The sequence below is a fragment of the Carcharhinus amblyrhynchos genome, chromosome 12, assembly GCF_965287045.1.
Source record: "Carcharhinus amblyrhynchos chromosome 12, sCarAmb.v2.hapA, whole genome shotgun sequence".
NCBI lineage: Eukaryota > Metazoa > Chordata > Chondrichthyes > Carcharhiniformes > Carcharhinidae > Carcharhinus > Carcharhinus amblyrhynchos.
Window position 1 is genome coordinate 70,638,719 of NC_137335.1, and position 25,930 is coordinate 70,664,648.

Sequence of the window (25,930 nt, forward strand, 5' to 3'; positions counted from 1 at the left end):
GGACAATTTAGCATGGCCAATCCAACTAACCTACACATCTTTGGACACTAAGGGCCAATTTAGCATAGCCAATCCACCTAACCTGCAAATTCTTGGGCACTAAGGGGCAACTTAACATGGTCAATGCACCTAACCTGCACATCTTTGGACACTAAGTGACAATTTAGCATGGCCAATCCACCTAACCTGCACATCTTTGGACTGTGGGAGGAAACTGGAGCACCCGGAGGAAACCCATTCAGACACAGGGAGAACATACAAATTTCACACAGGCAATCACTAAAATTGAACCCACATCCCTGGAGCTGTGAGACAGCAGTGCTAACCATTGTGTCATTGTGCCACCCCGAAGCTTAGCAGTTAGCCGTTCCATGGTGCATTCCCCACAGTAATGGAGAGTCCATTTGCCAATCAGTGCTTTCTTCTCATGCAGTATAAATTGGTGCTCCTTTACATTTGGAATGATTGCTGATGACTGCAGAATGAAAGGTTTCTTCATGTTTCTTTATTCAGCAAGTTTGAAAAAAATTTTGCATAATTGGCCAGAGCTTTCAATCTTGTATTTTGCCTCTCTTCATAGATTGCATATCTCTGTGTAGGACAGAAGGTCTTTAGCATGATGCAAAAGACATCACAACTATACCCGCTACGGGACAAGCTATGTGTACCATTTTGTCTTTCCCTGCCCACTATTTTCATATGTTTGGTTGTTTTATATGGCCATGTTCTCTTCACTAAAGGCCTAATTATAACTGCCTGGCCCAGCCTAACATAAAGTCAGGCCTAACAAAAAGGCCCCAGGGTTGATGCCTCATTAGTGCTGACCTCAGCAGACCTCAACTGAAGGTGTAGTTGAGATGGGTTATCTGGCACTGGGGCTCTGGGCTGGGTGTGTGGGTCCAGCATTTGTGCTTCTGCTTGCTCTCCTGTGTCTCTGTTGGAAAGTGCCTGTGCCTGTGCAGACTTTGACTGAGAGCAAGACTTGTCTCAGTTTGGACAGTCTCTGCAGTCAAACAATTCACCTGGACCGGACACTTATGTGACACAAGGAGGTCAGATATCTGGGTCAGGGGGCAGAGGGGGAGAGTGGGGGTAAAAAGACAAGAGAGGGGAGAGAGGGGAAGATGAGACGTAGGGAGATGGGGAGAGGAGAGAGTTGGAGACAGGGCATAGGGAGAGGGGAGATCGGAGAGAGGGGAGAAGAGAGATGGTGAGAGAGAGGGCCAGGGGAGAGGGGGGAGGGAAGATAAAGGATGGTGAGAGAGAGGAAAGGCGAAGAAGAGAGAGGGAGAAGAGAAAGGAGAGGGTGAGAGAGAGAACTGGGGGATGGGGGGGGGAAAGAAAGGAGAGGGAGAGGAGGAGGGGACAAGGGATTAAGAGAAAGTAGAGGGGTGGAGAGAGAGGAGTGGGGGAGAGAAGAAAGGGGGAAAGAGAGGAGAGGGTGAGAAAGAGAAGAAAGGGGGAGAGAGAGAGGAGAAGTTGAGAGTGACGAGAAGTGGAGAAAGGAGAGACTGAGAGAGAAGCGAGTTTAAAGAGACGAGATGGGGAGAGAAAGGGGTGGAAAGAGGAGATGGGGAGAGGGAAAAGAGAGAGAAATTGGGGGGGGTGGAAAGAGAGAAGAAAAAGGTGAGTTGAGAAAGGAGTGGGGAAAGAGAGGAGACGGGAGAGGAAAAAGAGAGAGATGATGGGGAAGGGGAAAGAAGAAAGGAGAAGGGGAGGTGGGCGGAGGGGCAAAGAGAGAGGAGGGGGAGAAAGGGGAAAAGAGGAGTGGAGAGGGGAAGAGAAGAGGGGAAAGAAAGGAACTGGGAAAACAAAACATTGCAGGCTTGCTGTTTGACAGGGGAGACTGAAATGCTGACAGAGATGGAATATTATTTGGTTTTTTTTTAGAAGTTGAGGATAATTAATGGTTCCAACATATAAACTGAAAATGCAGTGATCTGTGACTCCTCATGTGCTGTCCAAAAGCTCATTACCTCAGGTCAATTATCCTTCTCGGGCAGTAGATTATTATCTAGCAGCATGTTAACAATGCCTAATGCAACTCCTGTTCATCACCTAATTATAAAAAAAAGTCAAATCATGAATAATTCCAGCCCTTTATATCTAAAATGTTGACAATTATGCACATAAACTTTTAGATTTATGCTTATTACACTCCCACTGGGACTGAAAAGAAATCAAATATTTAAGATGTTAACTTGTAGAAAAGAGTCATTACCGCCTTGAAATATCAGCACTCTTTAAAGTAAATTTATCCGGAAGGTTCCATAGGCTGGATTTTCCCCGCAGGCTCCTGAACCCTGCGTCATGGGAAACTGTCGCTCGGTGGGATTTTACCCCGTTTGGGTAATTAGTGGGCAGAAGGCTGGCTCACTATTCAATAAAGACAGCAGGTGAGTTCATAATGAGTCAACCAGGATCAAAAACAGAAAATGCTGGAAAATCTCAGCAGGTCCGGCAGCATCTGTGGAGAGAGAATAGAGCCAATGTTTTGAGTCTGGATGACCCTTCATCAAAGCTAAGAGCAAAGAAAATCAGCAGAGATTTATACAAGGACGATGAGAATGGGCTGTAATTGGACAAAGAGAATGTAAATGAGGATGAAAAAGGCTGAGAAAGGTCTTACAAGTGTCCATTGAGTGATCAGAATGTGCGATGGCAGAACAGATGGTTAAGGCACAGCCTAAGGAAAGTGGCAGTTGCCCTGGAGGAGGTGGGGGGGGTGTTGGGGAAGGGGCGGTGGTATGGCAAGAAGGAGGGCAGGAATGGAGAAGCAGAAATATGGAAGCGAGAAAGAAGGATGATAAAAATAGGCCAATGAGATTGAAAGAATAAACAAAATAAATGGAAATGGGGTGAAGGTGGAGAGGAGAGTTCATGCTCTGAAATTGTTAACTCAATGTTTGGCCTGGAAGGCTGTAAAGTGCCCCATCGGAAGATGAGGTGCTGTTCATCCAGTTTGCGTTGGGGTTCACTGGAACATTGCAAAAGGCCAAGGATGGACATGTGGACAGGAGAGCAGGGGGGTGTGTTGAAGTGGCAAGCGATGGGAAGGTCTGGATCCTGCTTGTGGACAAACTGAAGATGCCCCTTCAGCAAAGCGGTCACCCAATCATAGAATCATAGAAACCCTACAGTGCAGAAAGAGGCCATCTGGCCCATCGAGTCTGCACTGACCACAATCCCATCTAGGCCGACCCCCATATCTCTACACATTTACCCGCTAATCCCTCTAACCTGCGCATCTCAGGACACTACGTGCAATTTTAGCATGGCCAATCACCCTAACATCTTTGGACTGTGGGAGGAAACTGGAGCACCCAGAGGAAACCCATGCAGATACAAGGAGAATGTGCAAACTCCACACAGACAGTGACCCAAGCTGGGAATCGAACCCAGGTCCCTGGAGCTGTGAAGCAGCAGGGCTAACCACTGTGCTGCCATGGTGCCCTGTCTGCATTTGGCCTCTCCGATGTAGAGTAGACGGCATTGGGAGCAGTAAATGGAATAGACCAGATTGAAGGAGGTGCATGTGACATGCTGCTTCACATGAAAGGGGACTTTCAGGACCTGGGATGTTGAGCAGGGAGAAGGTAAAGGGTGTTGCACCTTCTACGATTGCATGGGAAGGTGCTGTGGGCAGGGTACTGGGTGTGAAGGAGGAGTGGACCAATGTGTCCCAGAGAGAATGGTCCCTGTGGAATGCTGATGGGGGGAGTGAGGGGGAGGTATGTTAAATAGTGTCATCACACTGGATTTGGCAGAAATGGCGGAGGATGACCCTTTGAATGTGGAGGCTGGCAGGGTGAAAATGAAGGCAAGGGGCACCTTATTCTAGTTCTGGGAGGGACAGGAGGGGGTGAGAGCAGTGGCCCGGGGGATGGGTCAATCAGAAGCCTACCAGCTTGAAAGATGCTGCAGGCAGTAACAGAAGGTAACTGCAAAACTCAACCTGCAATGTGAGGGAAGGAGGTCAGAAAACAACTGTGGACATTCTATCATCGCTGTGGCTGAGATTCCCCAAGCTCATCCACGGCTGGGATTCTCCAGTCCCGCTGCAGTGAATGGAGTCTTAGCTGAGCGTCAAATTCTCCGTTCTCGCTGGCAGTGAGAATTCCGGCCTTTGAAGTGTGACTGTTCTGCTGAATATGAGAACTAATGTTCAGAAGCAGCACGGCGGATTAGCAGAGCATACAAGCAGGAGTCTCAGGGTAGTGCTGATGGAGAGTCACAGAGTCAAGAGGCTTCAAGCAGATAAGAGAGTCTCTGTGCCTCATGTAGATTATTAGCACCAGAAAACGATGGGTTTTGGCATCATTGTAACAGCTGTGATCGATTGTGATAATGTGTAATGTCAGTAAGTTGAATCAGTGCTAGCATTCACTCAATCTTGTGTCAAAGGGTTACACTTTCCAATATTGCTGTTTTTTTGCTATTATTATCATTCTAGTTGCATCCATGGCTTAATCCATATAAATCCAGGTTTCTTTAAAAAATCCATAATGGAAATCTTTTTTCATAGTACTTCACCTATCAACCTAATTAAATCCACGCTAGATGTTTCTGGTACATATGATTCTTTGTTTGCTGTTAATTACATAAAACCTTCACGCAAGGAAAATTAAAAGGAAAATCGGACCTGACATGGTAAACAGCTCCAGCCAGATACAAAAGTTTGAGGTCACGTACCAACCGACTCAAGAACAGCATCCTCCCTGTTCTTCCCATCAGACTTTTGAATGGATCTACCTTGCATTAACTTGATCTTTCTCTACACCCTAGCTATGACTGTGACACTACATTCTACTCTCATGTTTCCTTCTCTATGAACGGTATGCTTTGTCTCTATAGCACACAAGAAACAATACGTTTCACTGTATGTTAATACATGCGACAATAATAAATCAAATCAAATGAAAAACTAACGCAAGATGAATATCTAACATCCATTTAAACAACTGACAGTTAAATAGCCTTCTAAGCATAATTGGATGATATCTCGGAGTTGTTATGAATGCAGGGCGTAGCCCCTTTAAGAGGATGATCAGTGGCATGGGTGACCTGCCTGGGAAACCGCCCCTTCAGGTCCTTAAGATCTGGATTGCGAGGAGTACAGTTCTTCAATAAGCCTGATTGTTCCTGTGGCTTCCCTTTCCATGTGACTTCTTCAGAGCTACCTCCCCGATAGTCTCAGAGTTAATAGACGTAAAACTCTCTGGGGCCTCACAAGACCACAAGCGTAATATGGAAGGGTACATTTTTCAGGATTTTGGAACAATAAAGATTCATTGAAAAGGACCCCTGCAGACCCTGGTCATCTGTTGTGTGAGACATCACATTTTTTTCTCTTTGCTACTTCAGCTTCACCAGCGAGTCCACTCGATGGCCAGAATTTTCCAATTCCTTCAGGAGTTGGCAGATACTGAAGTGTTATTTTCCTGCAGTTATCCATTCAATTGAAGAAAGTACTCCGTGTGGCCTGCCTGGAGGGGGTTTGATTATATCTGCAATTCTGACTCTCCACAGAGAGATAAGTCTTCATAGAGAGAGAGAGAGAAAGGTTGGAGAAAAAGGCACATTTTGCTGCTCTCGCTCCCACGTTTCCATGTGCTGGGATAGTACTGGTAAAGGGATATGATACTGACTGCTTCTCTATCGTTTGTGTTGCCTAGAGGTGCGTGGGACTGGAGAAAGTTGCAAAAACAAAGGAATGAGGAGGCAGTAATGCAGCGGCATTGCCACAGGTCTAGTAACCTAGAGTCTCAGGATTATGCTTTTGGGACCTGTGTTCGAATACTGCCACGGAGATAGTGAAATTTGAGTTCAATCAAAATTGGAATTAAAGTCTAATGATGACCATGAAACCATCGCCGATTGCCATGAAAACCCATCTGGTTCACCAACCTCCTTTAGGGAAGGGAATCTGCCGCCTTTACCTGGTCTGGCCTACATGTGCCTCCAGATCCACAGCAATGTGGTTGACTCTAAAATGCCCTCTGGGATGGGCAATAAATGCAGGCCCAGCCACCAACATCCCATGATCAAATATTTAAAAAATGACCAACTAAGATAGTCCTGATCAGGTGCTAACCTTAGCAGGCAAGCCTGTACTGCCCACAATTGAACATTAGCAAGACTTGGGCAACCACTCTTCAGAGTGCTCACATAATTGGCACAGTGGCACAGTGATTAGCACTGCTGCCTCATAATGTCAGGGAACCAGATTCAATTCGGGTGACTGTGTAGAGTTTGCACTTTCTCCCTGTGTCTGCGTGGGTTTCCTCTGGGTGCTCCAGTTTCCTCTCACACCCCAATGATGTGCTGGTTAGGTTGATTGGCCATGCTAAATTGCACTTAGTGATTAGCATGGTAAATGCACTGTGTTACGAGGATAGTGCCTGGGTAGGATTGTGATTGGTACAGACTTGATGGGCTAAACGGCCTCCTTCTGCACTGTAGGGATTCTGTAATTCAATGGGGGAATTTTAACAAGGGTGTGTGAATAAGATTCGGTCAGGGGTGGAGGGGGGAGAGATTAGGATGGTCGAGGTTGAATGGATAAACGTTCTGAGTCACAAAGCGGGGTTTGAATTTCATTGGGTCAGATCAGAAGGTGAATTGGATTTTAAAAGATGAGACTGGGAGCTTACAGGTTAACAAAATGGCTGACCAAACTCCCTGGCTCTCTGAAAACCTGGCAGCTGCAGTGAGCCCAGATACGTCTCAGCTCATTACAACAGCTCTGTCATCAGCTAAAGAAAGCATGCACACAAATAAGTGGCAATTATAGTTTTAAATAGGTGCAGATTTAAACCCATGGTGTTACGTGCAGCAGGAAACAGTCATTTTTCTGATGTTTTATAATGATTCTTTTCAATAATATTTTCAACATTTATCTTCACTGTATCTTTGAAAGCATATTTACAGTTTCCATAAGAATCACACTAAAGATCAAAAAGCTTTCCACAATGAAATGTTTTTAGGATGCTGAAATGTGCATGACAGATGGTTAGGCAGCTAGAAATATTCATTTACATTCTTAAAGAAATTCATGTCACAAGTTGCACATTTTCCTTTAGCCCTGATTGTTTACACCGATTTATACATTTTAATCGTATGCTCAAGAGATTGCCAGGGGATCTAGGGAAAAGCAGTTGACAGACGTGTACAATTCCTTATAGCAACAAGCATTAGAATTCATTGTCGCACTTAAAAACAACCTTAACCACTTGTAGCTGTCAATCAAATTGCGAAATGATAGGCACCCAACTTTGATGATGGACGGTTGTGAAATCGGTTATGCAGCGCTAACCTTGTCATGATAACCTTCTGATTTATGTCAACAGATAGAGTGAAATAGCAAGAGATTCTTGTCGAGAATTTAAAGGGCAGAACTTTAAAAAGCCTTGACAGCTTGATAGCTCCCTTTGATAAGTGCTTTTGAAGGTACCTACTGACACTTTTGACAGCTTCTTTGTCAGGTCGTCTTTACTCATCATCTTGATACTTTTCACATGTTCCATTACAAGTTCTTCTGACAATTTGTACTGTTGATTTAACAGATGGGTGTTAACTTCAATGAGTTAGATAGAAATGAGTGCATGCACTTTTTATGTATATTTCTGTCCACTTTTAACAAACCCAAAGCACCTGACCTCCATGAAGGGTACATTACTTCCCCTAAAGGCGTCTTGGGACCAAATCAAAAAGTCCCAAGTGAATCCAATGGCTGAAAATTTACCATCCGGCCCACCAGGGGAATTGTAGCCGCTGGTGGGCAGACCACAGAAAGGTTTGTTGACCTCGGGCGGGATTTTATGATTTTGGGAGGAGCAAGGCCATAAAATCCCACCTATAGAGTTCAAACCGGGTCAAGATGTTCATAATTTTGGATCCATGCTCCAAGGTCACCGAAATCCCACTTGAGTGGAGACAGCTGAATATTTAACCGGACAGCGACCTCCATAAAGCACGTGTGTGTGTGTGTGTGTGTGTGTGTGTGTGTGTGTGTGTGTGTGTGTGTGTGTGTGTGTGTGTGTGAAACGCCCTTGCAAAAATGGGAATCATCATGTTTAGGGGCTGGGTTTAAGAGTTAAGGCCACTTCTTCCATTTTTGCCCTGGTAGGTGAAAGTGGGGGGTGTGGGGGGGAATGGAGGGAGGGTTCACAGACTTAATCTTTTTTCCATTAAATCTGTGATTGTGAATTTTCTTGACTATTGAAAAATGTGGAGAAAGAAAACATTAATGGGTGCTTTCCTTAAAGAAAACAACTTCTGTAATTCTAAGATCTGTTAAAAAGTCATCAGCATCTCACAAGAAAAGTGGGGGTGGGTAGGTAAGCAAAAAATAAAGTGGCTTTCTCTTCAGCTGTCGTTCAAATGGGTTTCTTTTATGCATCCAAACAGCTTTCAACTATTCTGTTTTCATAACTTTTACATATTTTTGAATATATTGTTCTGACAATAGAGCACTGTAAATGCTTCACGTCAAGCCAAGATCAATATAACAAACTACTTTTGAATACTAAGTACGTCAGATGCTAATCTAGTGGCAAACATAGCTTACAGCAGCATCCGCCATGTCTGAAGCCTTGTTATTGTATTTTATTCTCTGATAAATTATTTCAGTTTCAATGAAAATTGTGAAGAGTACTCAGTAATATCACACACACCATCTCAATACAAAGTTTAAAGTTCTAAAGTTTATTTCTTGGTGTCGCAAGTAGGCTCACATTAACGCCACAATAAAGTTACTATGAAAATCCTCCAGCAGCCGCAGTCCAGTGCCTGTTCAGGTATACTGAAGGAGAATTTAGCATGACCAATGCATCCAACCAGCACACTGTGGGAGGAAACTGGAGCACCCAGAGGAAACCCACGCAGACACAGGGAGAACGCGCAGACTCCACGCACAAAGTGACAGAAAACTAGGAATCGAACCCAGGTCCCTGGCTCCAGGAGGCAGCAGAACCACACTGCCACCCTACAGAGTACAGAGTAAAATGCAGTAAAATACAGGGCAAACTTCATCCCACAGATAAACAGGACAATTGAGTGGAAAACCAATTTCAATACAATACTCAGTAAAGCTAGGCAACATGAATAATCCAAGATAATCCTCCTCAACGATAATCCCTCTTCCACAATAATCCTCAATATTGGTGACCTACAAGGCTGTGTTCTCAGCCCCCTACTGTACTCCTAGTACACCTATGACTGTGCAGCCAAATTCCCCTCCAATTCAGTTTTCAAGTTTGCTGATGACACCACCATAGTGGGTCGTATCTCAAACAATGACGAGACAGAGTAGAGGAATGAGATAGAGAATCTGGTGAACTGGTGCAGCAACAATAATCTCTTCCTCAATGTCAACTTCAGGAAGCATGAAGGATGACATGCCCCCGCCTACATCAATAGGACAAAGTAGAAAGCGTCGAGACCTTCATCTTTTTAGGTGTCCAGATCGCCAACAACTTTTCCTGGATCACCCCCCATGCCGATACTATAGTTAAGAAAGCCCACCAATGCCTCTACTTTCTCAGAAGACTCAGGAAATTTGGCATATCAGCTATGACCCTCACCGACATTTACAGATGCACCATAGAAAGCATTTTTTCTGGTTGTATCACAGTTTGGTATGGCTCCTGTTCTGCCCAAGGCCACAGGCTACAGAAGTTGTGAATGTAGCCTAATCCATCATGCAAACCAGCCTCCCGTCCATTGACTCTGCCTACACTTACCGCTGCCTGGCAAAGCAGCCAGCATAATTAAGGACTCCATGCACCCCAGACATTCTCTCTTTCACCTTCTTCCTTTGAGAGAAAGATACAAAGGTCTGCGGTCATGTACTAACCGACTCAAGAACAGCTTCTTCCCTGCTACCATCAGACTTCTGAATGGACTTACCTCGCATTTAGTTGATCTTTCTCTACACCCTAGCTATGACAGTAACACTACATCCTGCATTCTCGCGTTTCCTTCTCTATGAACGGTATGTTTTGCCTATGTAGCACGCAAAAAACAATACGTTTCACTGTATACTAAAAAATGTAACAATAATAAATCAAATCAAAGACAACATTTTTTGCCTCATCATATAAGGGAATAAAAGAATTTGAGTCGCAGCAAAGTGGGTGACCCTCAACTGCCCTCCGAACAAGGGCAGCGAGGGATGGGCAATGGGATGGGCAATAAGTGGCCAGGATGGCCAGCCAGCAACATCCATGGCCCACGAATGAATAACAAAAGTTAATTAAAGTACCGCCTGAAATTCATTCATTCAAAGGATGCAGACCATGTGAGAAAAACCCCAGTGGTGGATGCTTTGGGAGCTACAGGTCCAAATTTACCTTTGTTCCTCCTGAGCAGAAGAACTCGAATTCCTCACTTGCATTTTATAGTGAAAACATTGACCTTAATGCACCCGTGTCACTTCATTCATTAAATAAGCTGCATAAACTCTTTGGAGACTGTTCACCAGCCTGATTGTTGCAGATTCCATTCTGTGCTCCACTCGAATGGTTGTGGTAAGCACGGGCAGATCATTAAGTGCACTCAAATGTTGAAGAAATATCACCACACAACAATGGATCGATTCAAGATTTAATGGCTTTGTAACTCCTATATTGGATGTGGCTCAACAAGAGCTGTGGATTTCAATAACATTATTGATTCAATTGTTGGGAAAATGTCAAGAATAGCACCATTATCATTGATATGACATTTCAGAAACTTTCATTTCATTACTTGTTTCATTACCTGGATAAATACCTGAAAAAGAAAAATTGTGATAGGCATAGGAGGAAGAATAAGGGACTGGGACTAATTGGATGCCTTGTTCAAAGAGCGTGCTTCAATACAGTGGGCTGAATAGCCTCCATCTGTGCTACTCAAGTTCATTATTCCTAATCAGGTTCATTCACAAATTCACTTGCATTGCTCGTGCTCAAGCCCTGACACAGTTTTGCCCACTTTTTCCTTCCCGGCAGCCCCTGCCCACTGTTTCACCGACAATATGAAAGATGACCATGTCCGGAAGATGTGCAGGGAAGTAAAATGGGAATATCTCCATGTCAAAACATCCAGAAGAACCAGTCATCTGGTTGTTGGGATAGCAGATCCTTGCCAAACTTAGGGTAAAACTGAGGGGAATTAAGTCTCACTCGGCTTAGAATGAGCATTGGTAAACCTCGAGTTTTCCAGAAGGTTCTGAGCACCCCCTGCTGGTAAGCTGCCCTCAGTTTTGTCAGAGAACCTGCAGTCGAGGATGACAAACACTCCAAAGCACCTGGAGGCAAAGAAATCAGACATCCCTTCCAAGTTTCTTCCAGAAGTTACAAATTGAGCATGCTTACGGGTTAACAATAAAACTAATCGGCAGTTTGGTTAATTGCTGATATTTGTTCATTGTTTCACAGACAGCATTCAATTACGTTATTGAAGAACTCTAATTTTCCATCACTTTTGCATCAAGGTGATGTTTCCTTTGTTACTGGGGACTTTTCAACCATTATGTAAACCACATACCTGAAAGGATTGCTGCAAGGTGTCCTCTGCTCTCTCTCATATTCTGGTGATTGTATCTGATTTGATTTATTATTGTCACAAGTATTAGTATACTGTGAAAAGTATTGTTTCTTGCATGTTATACAGACAAAACATACCGTTCATAGAGAAGGCAATGAGAGAGTGCAGAATGTAGAATTACAGTCTAGGCTGTAGAGAAGGATCAACTTAGTGCAAGATAGGTCCATTCAAATATGTGATGGCAGCAGGGAAGAAACTGTTCCTGAGTGGGTTGGTATGTGACTACAGATTTTTATTCCTATTCCGATGGAAGAAGGTAGAAGGGAGTATATCCGGGGTGCGTGGGGTCTTTAATTATGCTGGTTGCTTTGCCGAGGCAACGGGAAGTGTAGACAGAGTCAATGGATGGTTTGTATGATGGTCTGAGCTTCATTCACGACCCTTTGTAGTTTCTTGCAGTCTTGGGCAGAGCAGGGGTGATACCAAGCTGTGTTACAATCAGAAAGAATGTTTTCTATGGTGCATCTGTTAAAGTTAGTGAGAGTTGAAGTGGACATGCCAAATTTCCTTAGTCTCCTGAGAAAGTAGAGGCATTGCATGTCCACTTCGACTCTCACTAACTTTTACAGATGCACCATAGAAAGCATTCTTTCTGATTGTATCACAGTTTGCTATCGCCCCTGCTCTGCCCAAGACCGCAAGAAACTACAAAGAGTCGTGAATGAAGTCCAGACCATCATGTAAACCATCCATTGACTCTGTCTACACTTCCCATTGCCTCAGCAAAGCAACCAGCATAATTAATCACTTCTCATTATTGATGGAACTATTGTTTTTTTTATTATTTTTGATAATTATTGTTTTTCATAAGAGAGGGGATTAAGGGTTATGGGGAGAGGGCGGGAAAGTGGAACTGAGCCACGACAGATCAGCCATGATCTTATTGAATGGCGGGGCGGGCTCGAGGGGCCGGATGGCCTACTCCTGCTCCTATTTCTTATGTTCTTATGTTCTTAACTAGAAACTACACTGCCTTCGGCCAGATAATAGTGTTAAAATATTTAGATGAAGTTTAATTCTCATTTGATATACTGAATATAATTCTTTAATACTATGATATGGGATCATATTGATTTCCTGAGAGTTATCATTCACCAGAAACTGAATTGGACCAGCTATATAAATACCATGGCTAGAGGAGCAGGTCAGAGACTGGGAATTAAGAGGCAAATAACTGACCTCCTAACTCGCTAAAGCCTGCTCACCATCTACAAGGCACAAGCCAAGAGCACAATAGGATACTGTACACCTACCTGGATGAATATAGCTCCAACAACACTCCAGAAACCCAATGCTATCCAGGACAAAGTAGCTCACTTGATCGACACCCCAGCTATTGACCTAAACATTCACTCCCTCTACCACCAATGCACAATGGCAGCAGTGTGTACCATCTACAAGTTGCATGGCAGCAACTCACCAATGCCCCTTCAACAGCATCTTGCATACTTAGGGTCTCTACTATCTAGAGAGACAAGGGCAACAGATGCAAGGGAACACCACCACCTGCAAGCTTTCCTCCAAGCCACACACCATCTTGATCTGGAATTATATTGCCATTGCTTTACTGTCTCTGGGTCAAAATCCTGGAACTCCCTCTCTATCACTACCCACACCACAGGGATTGCAGCTTTTCAAGAGATAGCTCATGAACACCTTTTTAAGGGCTTTGAGGAATGGGAAACAAATGATGGCTTAGTCAACACCACCCATATAAGAGCATAAGAACATAAGAAATAGGAGCAGGAGTAGGCCATCTAGCCCTTCGAGCCTGCCCCGCCATTCAATAAGATCATGGCTGATCTGTCGTGGCTCAGTTCCACATTCCCGCCCTCTCCCCATAACCCTTAATCCCCTCACTTATCAAAAACCCATCAACCCGTGTCTTAAAAATATTTAGCGAGGCAGCCTCAACGGGCAGAGAATTCCAGAGATTCACCACCCTTTGAGTGAAGAAGTTCCTCCTCAACTCCGTTCTAAACCGTCCCCCCTTTATCTTGACGCTGTGCCCCCTAGTCCTACTGTCCTTTCTGAGCGGGAAGAGTCTCTCCACCTCTATCCTATCCATCCCATTCATCATCTTATATGTCTCAATGAGATCTCCCCTCATTCTTCTAAACTCTAACGAGTACAAGCCTAGTTTATTCAGCCTCTCCTCATAGCTCAACCCCCTCAACTCCGGTATCAGCCTAGTAAACCTCCTCTGCACTCCCTCCAAGGCCAAAATATCCTTGCATAAGTACGGCGACCAAAACTGCACACAGTACTCCAGCTGCGGCCTCACCAATGCCCTATACAGCCGCAGCAAGACCTCCCTACTTTTATATTCAATCCCCCTCACTATGAAGACCAGCATCCCATTTGCCTTCCTGACCACCTGCTGCACCTGCAGGCTGGGTTTTTGTGACTCATGCACAAGGACCCCGAGGTCCCTCTGCACCGTCGCCTGCTGCAGTTTTTCGCCACGTAAGTAATAGTCCTTCCTACCATTATTCCTACCAAAGTGGACCACCTCACACTTGCCAACATTAAATTCCATTTGCCAGTTCCTGGCCCATTCGCCCAGCCTATCTAGATCCTTCTGCAGACTCTCCACACCCTCCGCGCAATTTGCCGTTCCACCAATCTTGGTGTCATCAGCAAATTTCGACACCATACACTTGGTTCCCTCCTCCAGATCATCTATATAAATGGTAAATAGCTGAGGCCCCAGCACTGACCCCTGGGGCACTCCACTAGTCACCAACCGCCAATCCGAATAGCACCCATTAACCCCCACTCTCTGCCTCCTATTTGACAACCAATCCTCTATCCACGCTAACACCCTATCCCCAACTCCATGCCCCCTTACCTTCTGCAATAACCTCTTGCGAGGTACCTTGTCAAACGCCTTCTGAAAATCAAGAAAGACCACATCCACCGGCTCTCCTCTATCCACCGCCCTAGACACATCCTCATAGAACTCCAATAAATTTGTCAGACACAACTTCCCCTTAACGAAACCTTGCTGCGTCTGCTCTATCAAGCAATTCCCCTCAAGATGCCTCGCTATTTCCTCCTTGATGACGGATTCTAACATTTTACCTACAACAGACGTTAAACTAACCGGCCTATAATTCCCTGCCTTTTGCCTGCCACCCTTCTTAAACAATGGTGTAACATTAGCCATTTTCCAATCTTCCGGCATTTCCCTGGAATCCAGCGACGTTTAGAAAATAACCACCAAGGCATCCACTATCACCTCCGCCATTTCTTTCAGAACCCTTGGATGCATTCCATCCGGTCCTGGGGACTTGTCCACAATCAGTCCCTTCAGTCTGTCGAGCATTTTATAATGTTTTAAGCTTAGCATCATTCTGTTGATTTTGCATTACACCAGCTCTAAGGTTACTATATCCTCCCTGAGATGCAGCATACATAACTCCATGTAGTATTCCAATTGGAGTCTGAGCAACACTTTGTGGAGCTGATGCATAACTTCCTCATTCCTTCCTTGCACTCCAATCGCCACTGAAATAAAGGCCAATGCTAGTCTTTTTGATACTTTTAAAATCCCTTCATGAGTTGGATAAACCAAAGCATTCTCGTTTAGGAAAGAATTGTATGCGACAAAGTTTTTCTCTTACAAAAATAAGATATTTTAAAACCTACTTCAAATGTGCTTTAATTACAACAACTTCAGAAGTAATTTGAAACCAGTTAATAGGCTTAGTTAGTCAACTTTGCCCTCTAATAATTGGTTTAATTGGCAAACCACTACTTGGGTGGTGATACTTAATGACTGGTGTTAGTTCATTTGCACGAAATGTAATTAAGCAAAAACAATATAATAATGCAAAGGATTTAACTGGAAAATACCGATCTTGTGTCCAAACCATTCCACAATCAAGTGAGTGTCGTTACTGAAGGAGGAACATTATTAACAAGCTAATTTTTGTGCCAAGTTGTTACTTTTCAGATCTCTGAAAAAAATGACTGATTTTGGAGGATGTCCAGGTGTGAGAGGTGACTGCAGTTAACTCATGACTTTGCTTTAGTCACGCATTTGGGTTGGAATCTCATTCCACATATAAACTTCCTTCACCTGTTTGACACCAGAATTTAATAAGGCACTAGTCTTTCCAACTGAATATGTGGGAGGATAAATTTTCCTATTTCTGGGCTCAGTGGCACAAGTTCTGATCGGCACAAAGGGACTATAGAATCCCAACAGTACAGAAGGAGGCCATTCGGCCCATCAAGTCTGCACTGACTCTCTGACAGAGTATCTTATCCAGGCCCTCTCAGGGCTATGGGCCAAGTGCTGGCAGATGGAATTAATGTACCGGTGTGGACTTGATGGGGCGGCATGGTGGCGCATTGATTAACACTGCTACCTCACAGCGCCAGGGATCCAGGTGCAATTCCGACCTCAGGTTACTGTCTGTGTGGAGTTTGCACATTCTCCCCATGTCTGCCTGGGTTTCGTCCGGGTGCTCTGGTCTCTTCCCACAGTCAAAAGATGTGCAGGTTAGGTTGATTGGCCATGCTAAACTAACCTTAGTGTCAGGAGGATTAGCAGGGTAAATATGCAGGTTACAGGAATAAAGCTTGAGTGGGATTGTGGTTAGTGTGGACTCGATGAACTGAATGGCCTCCTTCTGCACTGTAGCGATTCTTTGATTCTTTGAGCTGAAGCATCTCTTCTGTGCTGTATGATTCTACCTTCACTCCTGTCCTTTCCCCATAGCTTCACACATTTACCAGGGCTAATCCACCTAACCCACACACTTTTGGACTGTGGGAGGAAACCAGAGCACACAGAGGAAACCCATGCAGATACGAGGAGAAAGTGCAAACTCCACACAGACAGTAACCCGAGGCCAGAATTGAACCTGTGTCCCTGGTGCTGTAAGGCAGCAGTGCTAACAACTGTGCTGCCGTGCTCCCCCACTATGGAGTCTGGTTAAGTGCTGTGCAGATGGACCTGGGCAATATTCATGCTGAGCATGTTTTTCCAACAGGATGTTTAGACCAGAGGAGAGCAATGTCAGGGAAAAGGATCCATCACCTCACTTAGTAACCCAACGAACTGAAATGAGGCTGGGTATAAAAGCAAATTACTGTGGGTGCTGGAATCTGAAACCAAAAGGGAAAATGCTGGAAAATCTCAGCAGGTCTGGCAGCATCTGTAAGGAGAGAAAAGAGCTGATGTTTCGAGTCCAGGCGACCCTTTGTCAAAGCTAAATGGCATAGAAGGTGGGAGATATTTATACTGCGGGGGGGGGGGGGAATGATAAATGAGTCATAGCCTTGAAAACCAGAGGAAAAGATTGCTGATAGCTGTCCATAGAGCGAATAAAGGGTGTGAATGGCCAAACAACAGAGAAGCTATAAGCTATGACAGATGAAGATTTCTTTATTGTCTTTCTTCATTTTTCTTCCCTCCCCTTCACTCTTTCCTTTCCCCTGCTTTATTCCTTTCCCTTACCTTTTTCCCCCACTTTCCCTTTCTTACATTCTATCTGTATCCCATTTCCCCCACCTCCCCCAACACATTCATCTGTCACAGTTTACAGCTTCTCTTTAATCATTCACGCCCTTTATTCTCTCTGTGGACAGCTATTAGCAGTCTTTTCCCCTCTAATCCAAGGCTATGACTCATCTATCATTCCCTTCCCCTGCAGTATAAATATGTCCACTTTCTATGCCTTTTAGCTTTGACAAAGGGTCATCAAAACGTCAGCCCTTTTCTCTCCTTATAGATGCTGCCAGACTTGCTGAGATTTTCCACCATTTTCTCTTGAGGCCGGGTATAATGTTTCCGATTATGTAGAATACAGTTAAGAATACTATTTATTTGGAAAATGCGAGTGATATTTTCATGACAAAAGAAGCACTTATAAGATCTAATTTTGATTTCCAGTTTTACAGCTTGATTCCAACTTTGGCTTCTATTATTAACTTCTGTTGCTAATTTAGTGAAAAGACTTTGACCTATGTTTCCATTAGACATTTTTCTCTTCTTGTTTCCTTGTCTCTTCACTCGGAGGGTGGTGAACCTGTGGAATTCTCTACCAAAGAAGGCTATGGATTGAGAAAGAACCAGCTAGATAGGAAGGGTACCAAAGAAGAAAGAAATTCCAGACAGAAGAATCAACAGAGGAGGCCCAGAATATTCCAGAAGACACAAAACCTGGTTGTAATTTAGAAAGTGACTGAATTCTATTTTGTTAATGAGTGGGACTTCTATTTATTTGAACAGCATCCCATTAGAATCTTGTTTTATTTGAGAATAGTTAATAGTTAGAAGGGGTTTATTTGGTTTGTTAATTAGTTAATTTGCTCACTAGTTAGTTCGATAAAAAAATTAAGTGTTGATTTTAGAGACGGTGTCAGAGATTTATTTTGATTTAACCATTAGAAGTTGCTGAAGAGCAGGTCACACCACTTTGCACACACTTTTTACAGATTATAGGGTGAGGTACTCCTTTTTGGGTGTTTTGGTGTTAGTTCTCAGAGGGGGGATCAACCTCTGCTTTAGAACAAGGGATTCTATGAATCTCTGAATCACGTGTGCAGTGCCTACGCTTCCATAAGAAGGCCATGCTGAATTCTCCCTCAGTGTACCTGAACAGGCACCAGAGTGTGGCGGTTAGAGTTTTTTTTACAGTCACTTCATTGCAGTGTCAATGTAAGCCTACTTGAGACACTAATAAGTAAACATCAAATTGGCATGCTGTGTGCATAACATTGATTGGACGCAGTTTAATCACACATCAGAATTCCTTGCCTGTTTTCATGAGATTTTTAACTTAGCTTGCCTATAGTTTACAGACGTGACATTTGGCACAACGTGGAAGATCTTTGACAATTGGGAAAAATCAGTAAATGTTCCACCACCACAACTTCTGGGTGATGTTTCCTATCTCCTGTATAGACAAAACTACTCGTTCAATGTTTCTGCAATCCCCATTTAAAGATCTGCCCCATGAATGTATTACTATGAGGAACACGGTCGCCCAGTACACTCTGCTTCACTGATTATCTGTAGCTTTTCTGCAACAAGATCTTTGTTTACATCTGCCTGGACAGATTGTGATGATTGACTCCCTGACCGGCAGAGGCAAGTAACTTCCAAAGACAGTAGCTACTGGAGACGGTTCTTAAATGCTCCTCATTTTGTCTCTATGGCACAGCTCACACCGACTGTGTGAACACCACCATTAATAGCTTTATCTTAATTGGATTCCACAGATGGGAATTACTTGTGCTAAGAGCAATGCTTTCTCAATAAAAACAATTAATATTTGCTTCCTACCATAGATTATGGATGAAAAGCTATGAATCACAATGTGGTAATAAAACATGATGAATAGTTGTTGGCTAGATAGATATTTTTATACTATAATGTTCAAGACATTTATTCTTAATATTTTCTCTTTTTAATGACAGTATGTTGTTCTAGGCCATACTCAATGGACTAATGAAAACAATTAATCTTCTTTAAAAACATGAGTTACAATTTGTAGTGTCATGACCCTATGGTATGAAAGCGATCATAAACTGTTTCAATCAAATCTCACCTTTTTTGCTTATCAAAAAAAGGACTTTGCTGCACCAAAAGATGGCTGCTACAGATCAGATGATTCACGAGCTGGCAAGTTTCAGGATATTTCCACAGCAGTTGTAATACCTCCCCAGCACAGAGTACACTCAAGCAGATTTTACATAGCTCGAAGCTCACAGCATTTTTCCTAAAGCACTTTGCCCCGCTTTAACCAGAAAAATATTTCCAAATCCCAACAAGGTTTGGAAATATCTTGAACTATCTTTTTGTAAAGTCGAAACACCATGGCCCTGGAAGTATGCTCTTTTTCACTGCTGTCATATCAGGTGTTGCACTGAGTGCTTATGAGTGACAATTTACATTCTTCAGAGCACTTCTCTCTTCAAGCTTTCACTGAAGAGAATTGGCCCACCGAATAACTTTTGATAATCCAATTAAGATTAGTAACTCCAACATAATCGTGGAATCCATAGAATCCCTATAGTACAGAAGGAGGCCATTTGGCCCATCAAGTCCGTACCTAACACAATCCCACCCAGGTCCTATTCCCATAATCCCACACATTTACGCTGCTAATCCCCCTGGCTCTAGGGTCAATTTAGTATGGTCAATCCACCTAACCCGCACGTCTTTTGAGTGTGGGAGGAAACTGGAGCTCCCTGAGGAAACCCACACAGACATGGAGAGAATGTGCAGATTCCACAGAGACAGTGACCCGAGGTAGCAGTGCTAACCACTGTGCCATCGTGCCACCCAATATACCTCATTTATATTCACACACATCTATTGGAAGTCAGCACAGGAACAAGTGGAAATGCATCGTATTTAACAAATAAGTTAAACCCCATATGAGGTCGATTAAAGATTACAACCTTGAAACCTGCTGCTGAGTGGAGAACTGAGGATCTCCATCTGGGACACAGCTTCTTCTTGGCTACTGTTAGAAGTCAGGTAGATATGAAATATTAACCTTGCCTTTACAGATGGATTATTACCCAGATTGGCCACCATTCATGCCCTGGAAGGAATATGTTGATGACACATTAAACAAAATGACCATATGTCAGAGGAAGAGAATAACTGAAGCTTCTTCTCGGGGTGAAAGGTAAAGAATTTCTCTTGAAAAATTATTGCTTAGACTCAAGCACAGTAAACGTTCTTTCCTTCTGTCCCCTCTCTCCCTCTTTTTATTACTCAGCTTTTCATTGATCTGGTGAATGCTGAAGACTTCATTCGTCAACCTGCTTTGAGGAGTTAATGAGCCTAATATCATATGATGCTGAATTGATGTATTAGGGATGTGTAAAGGTCAGTTGTTCTGAATCATGTTTCTAATCGCAGCAAGAGCCCAGCTTTGTCTGTTAACAGATTTCTGCACAAAATTAAGCCTTAGGGCGGCATGGTGGCACAGTGGTTAGCACTGCTGCCTCACAGCGTGAGGGACCAGGGTTCGGTTTCCAGCTTGGGTCACCGTCTGCAGAGTCTGCACTTTCTCTCTGAATCTGCGTGAGTTTTCTCTGGGTGCTCCGGTTTCCTCCCACAGTCTGAAAGATCTGCTGCTTAGGTGCATTGACCATGCTAAATTCTCCCTCAGTGTACCTGAACAGGCGCCAGACTGTGGCAACTAAGAGATTTTCACAGCAACTTCAATGCAGTGTTAATATAAACCTACTTGCGACACTAATAAAATAAACTTTAAATGTGCTGGTTAGGCGCATTGACCATGCTAAACTCTCCCTCTGTGTACCTGAACAGGCGCCAGAGTGTAGCGACTAGGGAATTTTCACAGTATCCCCTCCAGTAAGTGCAATTAATTGATTAATTAATGATATTGCTTGATGTTAAAATGTTATAATTCAGAATATGAATACAATGAAAGCCCTTTTTCACAGACTGCATAAAGACAAGCTGCTCGACACCACTGGAGTGTTAATCTGGGCCCACTTGTGACACTAATAAATTAATTAATTAAGTAGATAAATGTGAGAAAACTGCCAGGCGATCTCAAAACATAGTTTCCCTCAGTACAGCCAATGGCTTTAATGCAATGGAATCGTGAAATGGAGCCTTGAACATGTGTTAGGCTCTTTATTTGGATAGGTCAGTTCCAGACATGGTAAAGAATGTGCAGGGTAGGTTGATTGGCCATGATAAATTGCTCCTTAGTGTCAGGGGGATTAGAGGGGTAAATACATGGTATTACAGGGTTAGGGCCTGGATGAGATTGCTGTTGACTCGTTGGGCCAAATAGCCTTCTTCAGCACTATAGGGATTTATGGGACTTTATGACTGCCTCCCTCACTTTCACCTGAAATTTCTACTTGCCATTTTGGGATTTGGCAGGCAGTTAGTTTCTGACAAATGGGCGCTGCACCAGCTGAATTTATTGGCTCATATCTCGATAAAAAAAATTAAAAGGAATGAAAATGGTCTAAAAAAAATTCCAAATGTTCCTTTACAACTCATTCAAGATAAGCTACGCAGAACAAAACAGGCAATCTCAGTGCCAAAGCTGAAAAAAAGTGTGCTGGGTATAACTTATGTATTTCTGCGTACATTCCAGAATCGTAATGATGCTATGAGATGAAAGGGTAGGTTTTATGAATTAATGTTCCGAATGCACACATGGGGAATTTGAGTGGGGAGGTCAACAGGCTCTGTAGGATTTTCTGTCCATCAATTTTATGCTCTAATCTTGTTCTGCCAATTTTGTTGATTTCCCTGCGCCTGTTGTGCATCTGCAGTACCAGGACAGATGAGCAGAAGATCTATCTTAATTGACTCTAATCTAGACTCAAAGCAATTACTCTTATCTCTTGACGTTGTTTTACAGCCAGTTGCAACTCATTGGGATTCAAGCCTTGTGTAAATTGTCCAGCTCAAATTTCCTTTCAGATTACCATTCTGCAGACGCAGGGGTTTAAAGATTTGCGCCCCCCTGCACTCCTTCTGTGAGTCGTCCTCGGCCAACACTTGTATCCATTATTGTGATGAAAGCAAAATGCTGCGGATGCTGGAAGTAAGAACAGAAGGTGCTGGGAAAAAAAGACTCAGCAGGCCTGCAGCATCTGTGGAGAGAGAAACAGGTAATGGTTCAAGTCTGTATGCTTCTCTTGGTAGAGAATTCATGTGCAAGGGGACACAGATTAAAGGTAAGCGGTCTGCCCCCTACCACGGCTACATTTGCAGCCAGATGTCTCTGGAGTGGGAGCATGCGGAGTCCAAGGGTACTGTCGAGGCCTTCTGTGCTCGTTGTGCACCGCAGGGACTGAGGTGCATTATTGATTTCAAGTTTTAAGTTTCCTTTTTGCTCTGTCTTTTGTTTCTGATGGTTCCCTCCTTTTTGGGGACTGCGCCTTTTAATTTCTCTCCCAGTTTATTTGATTTAGTTAATTTGATTTGCCAAAAAGAATGGCAGTAGGTGTAGAGTGGACATGAAGAAGGACTTTTTAATGCAAAGGGTGCTGGGTGTTTGGAATTCACTGCCCGACTTGGTGGTGGAGGCAGAGACCCTAAACTCTTTTAAAAAGTACCTGGATCTTCACCTTAAGTACTATAAGTTACAGGGCTATACGCCAGGTCAGGAGGATGGGATTGGAAAGGGTACCAGGGTGTCCTTGGGCTGTCATGGACAAGATGGGCTAAATGGACTCTTTCAGCGCTGTAACTTTTCCATGGCTCTATTGATCTATGGTTCCACATAACTGAAGAAGGGTGGAAACGTGATGAATTATACAGTTGGACAGGCAAGCGGAAAAGCTGGAGCAGAATGGAAGAGTAGGCCGGAGCGAAGGAGAGATTAAGAAAGCTATCATGGACATAAGACAAACGGGTATGATAAGGGTGCCATTGTTTCTCCTGTCACAAAATAATTTCTCTCTTAACTTGGCTCACTTCCTGCAAATAAAATGTGTGGCTTTTGGAATCCACATGGGCCCCTCTAACGCTTCTTTTCACAAGTTGCAAACTATTGAATCAGTGAGCAGTGATTGTACTTCTTTGGCTTCCTGCAGCTTTCATTATGGATTTAATTCCTCAATTACAGACTTGTTTTCATAAGTTAAAAAGCTCTGATGCGGTACTTTTTCGTGGTTTGCCTTGTGTGAGCTAAGGGTGGGCGGCAATGATGTCATTTTGGGAAGCTTGACATCACTTGGTGTAGAGCTTGATGTCATTTTGGGTGGAGCTTGACATCAGGATGGGTGTGTGCTTGGTGTCACCGGGGGGCACGTGGTGGGGGCGATAAGGCTGATGTCACGGGGGGATGCAGAGCATGAAGCTTCCAGAAATATAAGTCCACCTTTGATAGCACATGAAATTGTTCAAAATAGTGGAGAGGGCTGGATGTTGGAAGGGGTGGGGGAAAGTCTACCTGAATGTCTAACAACACCAGGTTAAAGTCCAATAGATTCATTTGGAACCACAAGCTTTCGGAGCGCTGCTTCTTCCTCAGCTGAGTGGAGTGCTTGTGATTCCAAATAAACCTGTTGGACTTTAACCTGGTGTTGTGAGACTTCTTACAGTGCCCACCCCAGTCCAACGCCAATATATCCACATATTAAATGTCTAACTCCGAAGGCATGCAGGTTAGGTTGACTGACCATGGTAAATTGCTCCTTAGCGTTAGGGAGCCTAGCAGGGTAACTACATTGGGTTACAGGGATAGGACCTAGGTAGGATTGTTGTCTGTGCAGGCTAAATGGACCGACTGGCCTCCTCCTGCACAGTATGGATTCTATGACAAGAGATTGTGTTCAGTTTGCCTCAGATTGATCACATATGAAGGGGATTTCTTGCTGCAGATCAGCCTATATCTTTGGATATATCAAAACCCTTCCTATCTAATCAATGGTACAATGAGGTGTTCTTTCTGTTCTGTGAAACACACCTTTTCAACCGTAAGCAATGTGTTTTATCAACAATTCCAGAGTTGCAAGAACACATTTTGCCTATTTAAAAGGTGATTATTAATAATTCATACAAAGCCACCTGGTTATGTTGTAAGAGTGTGTAAACAAGTGGAAATGCTGGGCTGGACATTGGTGCTGCCAGATTAGTCTCAGTGTTCAGAGTCTGTGATAAGGGAGATCTCAATGTTGCTCTGACACCATTATTAATGTCTGAAGCAAGAAGTACAACCAAAGAGGCTCAATAAGCAGAGCAGCAGCAAAATCCTCCATTCAACATTAACAGTGGCCTTTACTACCCTCAGTACTGATCCAAGACTAACCACATGTTTGTTCCAATTGCTTTTACAAAAAATACCCATATTTAGGCTTTCCAGTTCTGACACAGTTTAGGGAGTATGAGATTTTACAGCCCCGCTTGACATGAGACTGGAAAACCCATACGAGGTCTATGGAGCTTCCCATTGTCCGCTATGATTCCCCTGGCAGGCGGGGCAGTAGAATTCCAGCTTCAGTGTTCATCTTACGTGGCCATTATTTGGGGTATCAAACTTTTATTTGGCTCAGTCAGTCATTCATTTTGAAAGTCTCAGTACATTGTTTGGGGCTTTTTTGGGGGGATGTGGTGGTGGGATGTGATAGTGGGGCGTTGTTTATCTTTTGGTGATGTCGGCACCTAGATGATTCAGATGCCGTCTGGTTTAATGTTGGGAGAAAGGAGCCCTCCCCTGCAGTACACTTCACACCTTCGCACATCCTGACTCCATCAACAGCTGTTGAATCAGGATGTGTGGAACTCTTGATGTATTGCTCAATTTAACATGGCCCCATTAGAGAGATTATTCTCTTCCATCTCTGCAACGTTGCCTGCCTCTGTCTTACCTTTCCACCCACCACCGTTACATAGGAGCAGGCAGAATTCATTCAGTCCTCTTGTGTCAGTTCCAGCATTTAACGAGATCATGGCTAATCTGTGCTCTAACTCCATCCATCTGTCTTTGTTCCATAGCCCTTCTTGTCTTTGGCTGGCAAAAACCTAACAACCCTGATTTAAAATGATTAATTGAGTGAGCATCCACTACTTTTTCTGGGAATGTTCCGTGCTTCTACCAGCCCTTGTGTGAAGAACTGTACCTTAAAGGTTCTCCTGAATAGCCTGGCTTGGATTTTAAGGTTTTATCCCCTTTTTTCTAACAATTCCCATCATCAGAAAATGTTTCTATCTATTTCTTTCGAAATTATAAAAGCTTTAGGCCATGGCTTTTTGTGACCAACTTCTCTAATGTACTCCTCACCTCTCCACGTGGCAGACACATTTTAAGCTCCATAGTCATATCTTTGCCCACACAAAGTCCCACCCTCACATTACTCTACTTCTGTCTGAATTTCATCTGTTGCTCATTCTGCAAAATAAAAACAAAGTTCTCCTCCTATCAAGTTATTTCAAGTTTCCTCACTCTTACCCGAAAGATCTCTTACCTTACTTCCAACAGCCGGGGAACATAAGAGCAGGGCAGCTTCATAGAACATTTGTTAGGCCGCAGCTAGAGTACTGTGTGCAGTTCTAGCCACTACACTACAGGGAGGATGTGATTGCACTAGAAAGGGTGCAGAGGAGATTCACCAGGACATTGCCTAGGCTGGAGTTTCAGGCATGAAGGGAGGCTGGTTAGGCTGGAATTGTTTTCCTGAGAGGGGAGAAAGCTGTGGGGATGGGGGCGGGGGTCAGGGAGGGAGGGGTGGCGATTGAGGTGTACAAAATAATGAGGGACATAGATAGGGGAGGTAGGAAGAAACTTTTCCCCTTAGTAGAGGGGTCAATAACCAGGGGGCATAGATTTAAGGGAAGGGGCGAAGGTAAGATTTAGAAGGGATTTGCGAAAAA